Source organism: Malus sylvestris, chromosome 12 (assembly GCF_916048215.2).
Source record: "Malus sylvestris chromosome 12, drMalSylv7.2, whole genome shotgun sequence".
NCBI lineage: Eukaryota > Viridiplantae > Streptophyta > Magnoliopsida > Rosales > Rosaceae > Malus > Malus sylvestris.
The window spans coordinates 7,340,279-7,351,846 of record NC_062271.1 but is presented as its reverse complement, the minus strand read 5'-3'; the positions used below and the strand labels follow the sequence as shown (position 1 = coordinate 7,351,846).

The following is an 11,568-nucleotide window of genomic DNA, read 5'->3' as shown; positions in this document are numbered from 1 at the left end:
GATTTACCTGGATTTCCGCCAGACAGAGATATGGAGTTCACTATTGACTTACTTCCAGGTACAAATCCTATTTCCTTAACCCCTTATCGTATGGCTCCTACTGAGTTGAGAGAATTGAAGATTCAGTTACAAGAATTGGTTGATAAAGGTTTTATTCAACCTAGTACTTCACCCTGGGGAGCTCTAGTTTTGCTTGTAAGAAAGAAAGACAGAACTTTGAGGTTATGTATCGATTACAGGCAATTGAATCGGGTAACGATTAAAAACCGTTATCCATTGCCGCGTATCGATGATCTATTTGATCAACTTCGAGGTGCCTGTGTATTCTCAAAGATCGACTTAAGGTTAGGTTACTATCAGTTGAAGATTAAGAGCGACGATGTCTACAAAACGGCTTTTAGAACTCGTTATGGCCATTATGAGTTCCTTGTGATGCCGTTTGGATTGACGAATGCACCAGCAGCTTTTATGGGTTTGATGAATAAAGTATTCCAACAATACTTAGATAGATTTGTCATTGTTTTTATTGATGACATTCTGGTGTATTCCGAGTCTGAATCAGATCATGTTCAACATCTTACTCTAGTGTTGGAGAAATTGAGAGAGCACCGTTTGTATGCTAAGTTTTGCAAGTGCCAATTTTGGTTAAATGAAGTGGCATTCTTGGGACATGTCATTTCAGCTCAGGGTATTTTGGTAGATCCTCAAAAAATTACAGCTGTGGAGAATTGGGAATAGCCACGAACAGTCACAGAGGTACAGAGTTTCCTTGGTTTAGCAAGTTACTATCGACGGCTTGTTAAGGATTTTTCAGTTATCGCTTTACCACTTACTAGGTTGACTAGAAAGGAAGTTAAGTTTGAGTGGGATGGTAAGTGTAAGCAAAGTTTTCAGCAGCTTAAGTATTGTCTCACTCATGCACATGTTTTGGCACTTCCTGATGACAGTGGTAATTTCGAGATTTATAGCGATGCTTCGTTGAATGGCCTGGGATGTGTTTTGATGCAGCATAGTAGGGTGATTGCTTATGCTTCACGTCAGTTAAAGCCTTATGAAAAGAATTACCCTACTCATGATTTGGAATTAGCAGCCATTATATTTACCTTGAAGATTTGGAGACACTATCTTTATGGTAAAAAGTGTAAGATCTTTACGGATCACAAGAGTCTTTAGTACATTTTCACCCAGAAAGAGCTTAATCTTAGGCAACGAAGGTGGTTAGAGCTGCTTAGCAATTATGATTGCACTATTGAGTATCATCCTGGTCGTGTTAATGTGGTGGCTGATGCTTTGAGTAGGAAATCCCAAGGTCGAGTTAACGCTTTGTATGCTTCTCGTGTTCCGCTTCTTGCAGATTTGAGGTCCACTGGAGTGGAATTGGTAAGTTATTTCAGCTGTGAGAGCTGAAAGGTTGTTATCGAAAAGTTGTCAAGGGTACTTGGCATATGTGATATTAGATGATGTTGCTCCTAGTAGTGTGGAAGAAGTGGGAGTAGTCAGACATTTTCCTGACGTATTTCCAGATGATTTACCTGGATTGCCTCCTGACTCCCTCCTGCTTGCCGTCTCACTCACATACCTCACTGAGTCGCCGTATTCCTTCTGATTCCCAGCGGCCAGCCTTGCTCAGTTGCTCAGTCCTCCTTCACGTTTACCCCTATGACCTGCACGCTTCCTTCACCTCTCTGTTTCAACATCCCATAGCCCCAAAGCCCACCACGATTCCAAAAGATTAGTCATTATCTAGTAAGTTGTAACCCTAATTTTTTGTTCTGTTTTTCTTAAAACTGGTCGATTAGGATATCAAACAAAGTATTATTTTTCTGTTTTTCTGTATAATCTAGAAAAAAAATTGGAGTATTTTTTAGGATCATATTGTTACAATTGGTTCTACCATCCACCACACAGTAAATTTAGTTATTGTTATTAAAGAATTCATTCCAAAATGCCGACTTAAGGAATTAGTGATTGTTTTTTAATTAGTGATTGTTGGAATGCTTAATTTATGGATTGCGTTGCAATCATTAGACTTTGAATTTAAAAGAAAAAAAATTATGTTTATACCATATTTAGGGCCTCGTATTTAGACATCGTATAAATAGTCGAGGGATTTAAATGTAATTATGTGGTAAAGGAAAGGGCAAATATGTAATAAGTGAGGAATACTTATTCTATAAAATGACCCATCACCCTCACAATTAGGGAGAGGCCAATTCCTAAGGCTCCTCACCCTCTCAACGCTCTCACTCTCAGAGCTCTCTCTCTCCCTCACTTCTCAGATAAATACAATACAATCAGTGTGGACGTAGCCCAAATCTTGGGGTGAACCACGATACATCTTGTGTTATTTACATTTCATGCAGATTCACGGTCGGATTTACGTTGTTCCAAGGCCTCCAGTTTTGTGCATCAACATTTGGCGTCGTCTGTAAGAATCGACATGAAAAGTTATGTCGGTTCTCTCTCAATTTTTCACCTCCGCCGTGAATATGCAGAAACACCAAAACAAGGCCTTAGGTGATCAGTTTTTTCAGTATTCATAACCAAACCACAAATTAAATTCAACGTTATACCCGAGTCAATGAACTCAGCAGACTCGGTTTCTGTACCCAAACCCAACTTCAAATCATCATGGCTCTCAGCTCCAACTTCTCTGTTTCTAATCCCAATTCAACTTCTTAGTTTTTTTTTTAATTTCATAAAAGAAGTTTAGAATTGAGAAATGAGGCAAAAGCTTACAAAGTGGTTTCTTGGTTGCCACCTTGAGTTCCGGTGCTGACAAAGAACCCACCAGGCTTCCTAGCCAGGGTCTGCTCATTCCACAGCTGCCTGGTCGAGTAAAAAAACGCTTTCATCTGCGCCGTCATGCTCCCAAACCTGGTCAGAAACCCAAACAAAATCCAATCCACCCTCGCCAGCTCTGCCGCCGAAATCTCTGGAATTTCATGGTTCTTGGGCGGCGCCTTTATCGCCTCCAAAACCCCAGCTGGCAGCGTCTCGGGCACCCGGTACACCACCCTTACGTCCCCTCCATGCTGTCAACCCCCTTCTTCATCCGCTTGGTCAGCTCCTCCACGTGCCCGTACATTGAGTAGAACACTACGAATATCCTTAATTTTGTAATCGTGCTCGGATTCGGGTGCGATTCAATGACGATAGAAACGTTGTTTGGCTTGGTAGCGGAACTGGGAGTGCCGTCGGTGTAAGCCAGCGCTGGGCTTCGCGAGGCATTATTGGCGGTGTCAGGAATTGGTGCGGCATCGGAGAGGACTTTCTTTTTGCTTGGGACACAGCCCCCGCCTTTCCCCATCGAGAATAACAATATTCCTCACTGCGGATAAGAGAGTCTGATTAAGCTCTGACCTGTACACGTGACGGGTGACGAATCTATCCCATGGCAGATGAACATATTTAGATCCGTAGGATCTCATCGTTGTTGTCTGTCCCGTACATCTGGAAGTTTATGAAAACCGAGCAAGAGAAGCTGGAGAAGCTTGCTCGTAAGGGCCCTACACCAGAAGAGAAACCAGCTGCAAGTTCAGGGGTTTCAGTCTCTGATGCAAAACCAAGTACCTTTTCCTCTGGAGCATCGACTGCGAAGGTATCTTAAACCAAATACCTCTTTCTCTAGGTTAGTACCTCAAAGCTAGTGGAAAGAAGGAAGAAGTGCAGGACTGAGACTGATGTAATTTGATATCAACAATTGAAGAATGAGTTGTCATCGCTCATTCTGGTAGAGCAGAGGAATAATCCAAACTGTGACCTTTCTCTATGGAGTCCGGCTCAGGGGCAGGGGAATAATCCAGAATCAAGGATACCCACAACCTGGAAACCAATAACCAGTGTTTGTACACCTTCCAGTATGGAGATGGCAGTAGGACATCAGACTATTATAGATCAGGGCAAGGTGTAGGGGTAATCGCCGACCCAGATCCCATCTCCTGCGAATACCACGAGCACTAGTGGAAAACAGGAAGAAGATAAGCTTTCTTACAATATTCCTGTTATTATTTATCCTTTATGTTGTCTGCCATATGCCAAAAGGAATAAGATAAAAAATAAAAAATAAAAAACAAAGAAAAAGGAAAAGGAGGTTCGTAGCTGCCAAAGCAAAAGCAGAAAAGAGGTAAGTCCCATTGGAGCGGGGAGATCAAGAAAAGCAGAAAAGCAGAAAGCAAAAGAAGAAGCATACATAATTGCAGTGATGATGACATTATGAGTGTGACCCATTGAGCTGAGAGTCGGATTTATTTTTGAGTGATGTAATTTATTTTTTCCTATCTTTCGGAGACATCTGTATAACCCCATCAGAGGGTAAAAAAAAAAAAAAAAAAAACCGGCAAAGCCCAAAATAAATGGGCTGCAATGTCATGTGGAGAGCGAAGGCCCATAAGCCCAAAATAGCACCAACCAGGTGATCAAAAGTACGCCCAGTACTCTAAAATCATTCGGCAACTTGCCGCTATTACCACTAACCAGGTGATCAAAAGTACGCCCAATACTCCAAAATTATTCGGCAACCTGCCGCTATTACCACCAACCAGGTGATCAAAAGTACGCCCAGTACTTCAAATTATACATGAGCATTACTTATGTCAATCATACATAAACATTCATGAGCATTACTCATTCAATCATACATAAATATTCATGAGCATTACTCATTCAATCATACATAAACATTCATGAGCATCACTCATGTCAACATTTATGAGCATCACTCATGTCAACATTCATGAGCATCACTCATGTTAATCAACATAAACATTCATGAACATCACTCATGTCAACTAGCTTCAAAAGCTTCATTTACAGAGCTCTAGCTTCAAACGCTTCAAAAGCTTCATTTACAAAAGCTCTAGCTTCAAAAAACTTCATTTACAAAAGCTCTAGCTTCAAAAAGCTTCATTTACAAAAAGCTCTAGCTTCAAAAGCTTCATTTACAAAGCTCCAGCTTCAAAACTTCACTTGCAAAGCTTCACCTACAAAGCTTCAGTGCAAGGTAAACAAATACCACATCCGAACAATCGCCACTTCGGCCCATACACGGATTTAATTTGAAGTCTTCAGCCAACAGACTTTATTGACCGAAGACTTGGGGGACTACATTATGTACCATATATTGGGCCTCAACTGGGCCTTATGAAAATACTTGGGGGACTTAGCCCATTATCTATGTACTGAGGAACGAGCCATTATTCTATAAAAGGGACTCCCTCACTTTCATTAGAGAGCACTCATGAAAAATACTTGGGGGACTTAGCCCATCACTTATGTATAAAGGAGCGAGCCCTTATTCTATAAAAAGGACTCCCTCACCTTCAAACGCCATAAGCCGAGCCAACCAAGACAAATATAAGCCACGAGCTAAGCAGCCTCGCAGCTTGTGCTACTTCTAGTTAAGCATCATTTCAGATTGAGTACCGCCTCATATCGAGCATCAGTTCAAGACAACATCTAGCTACTTCGGCCCACACATGAACTGAATTTCAAGTCTCTAGCCAAAAGACTCTTTTGACTGAAGACTTGGGGGACTACTGTTTATACCATATTTAGGGCCTCGTATTTAGACCTCGTATAAATACTCGAGGGACTTAAATGTAATTATGTGGTAAAGGAAAGGGCAAATATGTAATAAGTGAGGAGTCCTTATTCTATAAAAGGACCCATCACCCTCACAATTAGAGAGAGGCCAATTCCTAAAGCTCCTCACCCTCTCAACGCTCTCACTCTCAGAGCTCTCTCTCTCCCTCACTTCTTAGAGAAATACAATACAATCAGTTTGGACGTAACCCAAATCTTGGGGTGAACCACGATACATCTTGTGTTATTTACATTTCATGCAGATTCACAGTCGGATTGACGTTGTTCCAAGACCTCCAGTTTTGTGCATCAACAAATTAATCGGACCATAATCGAATCGAAAAAAATCGAACTGAACAAAAATCGACAAAAAACCTAACCGATCCACATAGTAATTTCGGTTCAATTTTTAGTTTTGAAAAAAATCAAATTGAACCAACGCCTACTTTTAGGGTTCATCTCTAGAAATGCAATGCTCGCATACTTATTCTCTTACCCACATCTTGAGTCTTATATTGCTTACTATCTTGACCGTTTGAGAGCCTTTGACTGGCATATCCCCAGTTTTTTGGCTTGCTTACAACTACTTATTCTTTTACATGTTCCTTGGATTTGTGCATCACCACCGCCTATGGCAATGGGAAAAGTTGGTTCGAACAATTGGTGTTTTCATTGAAAGTGAACTCATATTCATCCTGACTAAATCACTTTACCACTCTTATGAATGCCGCAAAACGACCCCAATGTGGCTACGCCACTTCCAGGTGCGGCTCCATCTCAAAAAATGAAGACACACTCCCACCATGAATTGAATGTGGGAGAGTTTATTGCAGTTCCATGATTTTGTCAAAAAGATTCACAAATAAGGGAGTAGACAAGGCTCACTAACCTTGAAAGGCGATTGAAGGCCCTTGAAGGCCCTTGAAGACATTGTCTCTTGTTTTAAGGAGCCGCTGATTAAGCCACGTCTGTTCGGCCCTCAGCAAGATTCGTTTATCCAAATTCACGTTACTCCTGAAACATTTCACAAGAAGATTCAAGCAATCTCTAAGAGTAAGGGCCCAATGGAAGGTCACATGTTCCACGTCAATTGCATTTACGAGGAGCAAGATTATCTAGTTTAAACCAAAAAGAAAAGAAATGTCACATGCAAAAGGTCTAGGATGGTGTTTACCACCAATAAGCCCTTTTCTATTGATTCTAACATTCAAATGTTCTCAGATAGGGATTTGAACAAGAAGACTTGAACAAGAAGACTCGGGGGAGCATAAACCAGTATACTATGTGTCTAAAGCTCTTCTCGAACCAGAAACTCGACACCCGAAAATGGAAAAGCTTATCCTGACATTGGTAACAGCAGCTAGGAAACTTCGTTCATACTTTCCATTCATTCTGAATGGTGTACATGATGGAATATCCCCTTCAATCCATCATGCACAGTTCCGACACATCATCTAGGATTAATGCATATAGAACTAGGGCAACACAAAATTATCTATCATCCTAAGACCTCGATTAAGCCCTAAGTGCTTCCACACTTTTGGCAAAATTCACCATGACAAATCAAGACATCCATTTCTTCACAGATCCGTAGAAAACATCCAAGAATACATGTTTGTGGAAACTCTACATGGACGGATCGTCAAATATAAACGAAGCATGGGTTAAGATCTATACTCGAGTAGTCTCTGAAGCTTGGATTTAAGGCCAACAACAACGAAGCTATATACAAAGCACTGCTCATTAGACTAAAGATTGTGGCGGAATTACAAGTCAATGAGCTATCATTCCATTGCGGCTCAATGTTGATCGTATAAGTCAAAGGTGACTACGCAACTTATCATGCAACGATGAACTCTACTTTGCCAAGGCCAAGGCACTCGAAGGTTTTGACAAGCACAAAATCCAATAAATCCCTAGAAACAAGAACGGTCATGTCGATGCCCTAGCAACCATCGCGTCCACCGTTGACTATGCCTTTCGGCGAACAATGTCATTCGAATACCTTGTTGCCCCAAGCATTTATGAACCTGAACTAGAAGTAGATGCCACTATCGACATAAGGGAAAACTAGATAGATGAGATCATCGATTGCATCTAATTCGGAAAGCTGCCTGAAGACGCCACTTGGCCAAGAAACTGGTCCCAAAGGCTTCATGATATACCATCATCATTGGGAAACTTTAACAACATTCCTCCTCTAGGCCCCACACTCTATGTGTCACTCTGGAGATGGGCCTACAAATCCTAAATAACATCCACTCTGGCATATACAGGAATCATGTTGGTGGAAGACCGCTCGCCCAAAAAGCATTGACAGTTGGATACTATTGGCCCACCATGCGACATGACGCCGCAGTTTGTGCTCAAACTTGCCACAAATGTCAAAGGTACGCTCCCATGAACCATCAACACACTGAAGAATTAAACACTCTAACAGGGGCATGACCTTTTGTGCAATTGGGCATCGATCTTGTCTGACCATTGAAAAAAGCTCAAGGAAATAAATTGAGTACCTTATAGTAGCTGCAAATTTCTCTTCCAAGTGGATCAAAGCAGAGCCCTTGTATATATATCATATAAAGTTTACTTAATACTATGGTTTACAAATAACTACACGTATTGTAGAATTATTTACTTTTAAGGATAATGAAAGGCGAAGTTCTTTATTATTACCAAAGAAATAAGAGAACGGGTTAATACAAAGTAATAGCACCCTTACCATAACTGAGATGCTTCTCTTAATGTGAGATCTAATCCATACATACGTGTACCTTCATCATATAAATCATGACCAAGTAGTTCAGACTATGGCACTAGCATAAAACTGAAGTGTTGCTGAAGAATGAGGGTTGCATGGTAAGGTGAACGTGGCATGTTAGAGCCACACAGAGTTCATCAATGATATCATTTAGTTGTTGAATTATAAGTCTTAAACCCGCATGGGCCGGGTTGGATGAGAATGAAAGGAACTCCTTGAGACCCCACAAATTTTAATTGAATCGCACAACGCAGTAATAATACGAGTTAAAAATGTTAAGCAACCTTTTACTAAAAGGACGTAAACTTCATTCTCCTGTTTAACATTAAGATAATATTAATTGCCATTAAGTAAAGCTACATTGCGCGAATTAAGAAATTTTTAGTTCAGTTGTTTAAGATAATTTATCTTTGTATTTGAGGCCCCAAATTAGAGTACCTCCTTTCCCGACATTCTTGTTTTTTTTTTTTAAAAAAAAAAAAGAAAGAAACAGAATAACAGAAAGAAATGAAAGAATTCTGATGTACCTTATTAAAAAATAAGGTATCGGTATCATTTAAGATACACTACTATGGTTCAAAATTACACTCTTACGCTACATAACTATGATAATGTTCAAGTTACTGACAAACAATGACGTGATTATTATTATAGGAAAGTTGGTAGTTACATTGTGATGTTCTCTTATATTGTCAAGGTAGGTTTTTGTTCTTCAACTTGATTAAATTACCAATGACCTACTATTATAGTACGAACGCATGTTATTAATTATTATGTAACATTATGAACTTACACAACATCCTAATCATTCAAAATATACAAGGTCTAAGGTAAGGTTACATCTTAACTACTTAAATTTACACTCCAAGGTTATACGGTTATCTTAACGTTGCACCAAATGATGTTGGTATTACTATACCGAGATTGCCCTTTACGGTGTGGATGTTAAGTTACATAGTAATTGTTCAAATTAACACTCCAAGGCATGGACCAAGAGAGGTAAGGCCCAGTGGGGGCAAATCCCCCCTCTCACCCTTTTTTTTTTTAAATTACAAATTATTCAATTAATCATTCCCATTTTTTTTGCTTTGCAGATTATTCAGTTAATCATATTAAAATAGTGAAAATCCTCTTTTAGTTTTTAAATGCCCCTCTATCTTGTATATTTTTCTCCCGTACTAATGTTTAAACCTTGTTGAGTTGCATGTATTTGGTTAATTAGTACAAATGAGCATTAGAATGTCAACAATTAAAGACAAAATTAGACAATAGAGTAATAAAATTAGACATTTTGTAATAAATTTTTTCAACATTTGTAAAAGAACTAACTTTATTATCCAAAAAAAGAGCTCAAAATTTTTAAGATGTCCCCTAGCTTCGTCCCTGCTCCAATGTTACATAACTTAGATTACACTGTTACGGTAATATGTTATAGTTAAACGTTAGTGCATTACACAGTTTGATGTTCAAATTAAATATATCCTAGATGTCTGGGCTCTTAATCCAATATATATCAATTCATGCATGCTATTAAATCACAATGGGGTAATTAAAGGCAATGTTTCAAATATTGGTATTGGTAAAAATGTTAATATGTAAATTTGTAAAAATATCAACGAATATATTGATATCGATATTTGTTGCTTTCAACGGAAATAATGGAAATTCAAAATGAAATTTTAGATATTGTCAAACATTAGTTTGGACTAAAAATAAGAGTTTCTTCGATATTTAACAGATATGTCAAAAATATCGACGATAAATGTTGATTTTAGCCTAAACTTAAAGAGTTTTCTAATATGAGATAATTTTAGCCTAAACTTAAAGGTGATGTGTGTAACTATTAATCAAAATCGGTCACCTTATAATAATTTAAAAGCTGTTTGATGACCATAATCCTGATATCCCTGCAAGATATGTGGGCACTAAAAAAATGCGAACCAACCATTTGAAGGCAGATAATCTTAGCTGCTTTTGATCCTCAAAGTATACGTACGAGACACCTTTGTTTGAGAGGCCCCAATGACTAAAGGGAAAAGGGCTAAAAGGCAACAATCTTGACCCCATAACCACTTTTGTAAAGAAAGAAAAATACCTTAAAAATAAATAAAACACGATGAAACAAAAATCTTCTTTTGGACATACCTATAGCTTCTCTTTTCTCATGATCATTATCCATGACATATGCTTTCTCCTTTCCATTTTCTGCTGCTAAAGTTTTCTTGCTTTAATGTTTGGAGCTAGATTCTCCAAGTTGTATGTATGGGGAATATAGAGAAAAACTTCAAGGAGAAGAAAGTGAGCATACTTCGTAACACACAAATATTGAGAGAGAGAGAGAGAGAGAGAGAGAGAGAGAGAGAGAGAGAGAGAGAGAGAGAGAGAGAGAGAGAGAGAGAGAGAGAGGAGTTTATAATTTTTTATTCTTTACTTTGTAGTCAAGGACTTGAGAGAAAATTTATGTTTGACGTTCATTAAATCACATAGACAACCCTTCTGCGATTTATATTTTTGGGACTATTACTTTCACACATGATCAAAGTCTCAAATTTGATTCTACCATTCCACGATATCATTTGATAACAAGAAAAGAAAGGATACTCTTACCCCAAAGAATACTCTTGTAATCCATTTGGTGATATATTAATCAAGGTCATCGGAAGCACCAAGAACTTATCTGTACACATGAAGCCAGCAAACCCCTTTTGGGGTCACGGTTTCACCAAAACATTTTGGACAAAAATGCCCCCCTAACAAAAAAAATTCAAAAGTAGCTCAAAATAATGCAGGGGTATTTTCGTCATATAAACAATGTTTTTTTAATAATAATTTTTTTAAAATTAGTACCTCATAATAGGCTAACAATAATGTGATTCAATCAGTTGTTTATTAAATATTATATTTTTTATTTTTAAACATGTTCAAAAAATCTTAAGAGGCGTGCAATGCCAGTTATAAAAAAAGGTCTTTCGCACGCGCATAATAATATGATTCAATTAGTTGTCAAATGATTTTTTTTTTTTTGAACAAATGATATTATCTACACTAAAGGAGAGGGGATGGGTTTTGGCTCACAATGTGCTAGCAATAATGTGTATCACCGGGGATAAAAAGGATATTATCTACACTAAACTTTTCAAAATACATTCAAAACATAAGAGATGCGTATCGCTGGGGATAAAAAAGGTCTTTCGTAGGCACACAATAATGTGATTCAATCAATT

At 38.5% G+C, this 11,568-nt stretch overlaps 1 pseudogene; it reads right to left on the bottom strand.

The window, feature by feature from the left end:
* Positions 1-2,681: 2,681 nt before the first annotated feature.
* On the bottom strand, positions 2,682-4,538 carry LOC126592949 (probable NAD(P)H dehydrogenase (quinone) FQR1-like 2; annotated as a pseudogene).
* Between the last annotated feature and the right edge of the window lie 7,030 nt (positions 4,539-11,568).